Source organism: Lissotriton helveticus, chromosome 3_1 (genome assembly GCF_964261635.1).
Source record: "Lissotriton helveticus chromosome 3_1, aLisHel1.1, whole genome shotgun sequence".
NCBI classification, from domain to species: domain Eukaryota; kingdom Metazoa; phylum Chordata; class Amphibia; order Caudata; family Salamandridae; genus Lissotriton; species Lissotriton helveticus.
In genome coordinates, this window is record NC_136061.1 from 1363112005 (window position 1) to 1363114456 (window position 2452).

The 2452-nt window shown below is 35.4% G+C and overlaps 1 long non-coding RNA gene across 1 annotated transcript; it reads left to right on the forward strand.

The window, feature by feature from the left end:
• The first annotated feature begins 976 nt into the window (after positions 1-976).
• LOC144823469 (uncharacterized) lies at positions 977-2167 on the forward strand. Its single transcript, XR_013608802.1, has 2 exons — positions 977-1572; positions 1839-2167. It is a non-coding gene; the product is annotated as an uncharacterized LOC144823469 (long non-coding RNA).
• Positions 2168-2452: the final 285 nt, after the last annotated feature.

The window sequence follows — 2452 nt, forward strand, 5'->3', positions numbered from 1 at the left end:
CCGCGACAGGATTAACATGTAATTGTTATGCTTTCAATTCAGGATATTTGTCAGTGAGTATTGCCTGTTTACTAAATGTTCTAATATGTTTGACAAACAATGGAGATTGCAATACTGTGGTAGATATTATTCTGTTCCATCGTATAATGCAACTGCTATGACAATTAATGTAATAACGTTGAAAAATTTGAATATATCCGCAATGTTTTGTAAATGAGGCAATAACATTTTTCCTTCACGTGATGTTATCATTTTCAATCCTAAAGCAATAGATGCTCCCATTGACCGACAATAAGCCACATTGTGTCAACAAATTGTACACCTTTTGACCTAAATTTCGCTTTCAAAGATGGCCGCCGCAGTTTATTTAAAAAAAACTGTATTGCCCTCCTGCTACATGGCGTGATCTCGCGATAACCGATGACGCGGATTTTTGCATCTTAAATAGCGTAAACAGTCAGGGTCCCATTCCCAACTATTCCGGTATTTGAGACTGTTGCGCTGCGGAGGTGGACCAAGCTTTAGCTTTTTTGTATCTCAAGAAGTAAGTGCCCGTTGGTGTGATCGTAACTCTGAGGCAGTTGGCCTGTCCTTACGGTCTTGTAAGCACTGATCCTAATCCCGCGTATACCAATGCTGCGTTAATCTGGCTTGTATAAATACACATGACGGATGTTTTGCATGATTTAGCTCGTTTTCTGGTAATGATAGCCTTTCACTACTTCCAAATTTGTATAATTTTGTTTAAATACACGACCTTTTTAAAATGTTTGTACATTAAACTTAAGTCGACCTCGTGCACCTATTAAATGCAAGTTTAGACGGCTGTCCTACTTGCACTTATATTGCCTAAATCTGGTCAACCAATTAATATATGGTGGTTTTTACACGTGATTATGTCCGTTTCCTTCGCTGTTTTTCTGAATGCATGACTTTTGAAAACGTCGCTTATAATAAAATACAACTCAGTCGTATATACACTACACTGCTGACACCTGCTGTACTAGTAGAATATACCTACTCATGGTCCCAGGTTGACTACAGATGGTATACATGAGACTACCTTTTGTGACTCATAGTCCAATCACACACCAAGTCGCTTCCATTGACACATTTCGGCTTGTGGTTGGTGGTGTTGTAAACATGATAATTAGTGAATCCTCAGCTCACAATATGTGTAGCTGACATGTGGCAAATCCACATCCATTGAATCACAATTAGCACAATGTGATTTTAGCTCAAATAAAACACTGATGTTAAATTCCACCTGTCCCAATATAGATTGTGACGTATGTCCATACTGCGACTGAAGCATCAAACTTTGAAGAAAGGAAGTAAAAAATTAAGAAAATTGACGTTCAATCATTGACTTCCTGAGATACCATTCGAAGGTAAATAATTGATCGTGATTGGGCCTCACCACGACATATTTCAACATTTTTACAAAAACCCTGAATTAGACTTTATTTTTTAGGATTTCCTATTTTGGAGTCCCTGTCTAAATAATAGACAAATTATCCCATCTAATATGAATATTTGATGAACACAGAACTTGGATGGAGAAAATCTTTGGTAAGTAAGATACATTGAATTGTTTTAAAACAAGTTAGATTGAGTCTCTTTAGTGCTATTCAACATATAGCATATATAATTGAGTCAGAGCCACCACACTGGCTCCCAATTTGTTTCCTTGTGATTAATCCTTCTTTATGATTGACTAGAACAGTGCGTTCTTGATTTACATGTGTTTGTAAATAAAATTGTCTATATTTATGGTATGCAATTTAGAGATAATTGACCAGGTTATAATATCTTGTTTTTGTTACATTTCTTTACAGAGGGTCAACAAATATATGCTTAAAAAATCCATGTCCTGATGATGGTCTTTTGAAATTAATTCGCCCAAGACCGAAACGTCGACTGTTGTGTCTAATCCTGCACATTACTGACTGATTACATTTGGCTTTCATTTATGTTTGATTTGAAGTCATTGCTTTAGTTTATGTAGCAGTTTAGACTTTTCTTTTAGATGTATTATAGGAATATATTTTTAACTCCCTTGTACATCTAAAATGCATTTTGTCCTGTACCCCCAATTTTTATTCTGTACCCTGTTACATCAGTAACATATTTTTCTCAAGAAAATAACTATCTTTTGATATAAAAACCTGGTCTCAGTTTTTCTTTGTTTTTCTTTGTTAGTGTGGTGATATCATTTATTGGTCCTTTATTACTAATTTCAGCTACTCAAATCAAACCAAGTGAGGGTGTTTAAATTAAATTCACTCCCCTTTCAGCTGTTATTCAAATTCCTTAACGAAATCCCTTGCTGGCCCATTACTTTTCAATTGATGAATTTAACAGCAAATGAAACATGATTCATTAGTACTTTCTGAACCTATGTCTGACATGTGCTGATACTACATATTATCTAATAATCCGGTAGGGATAC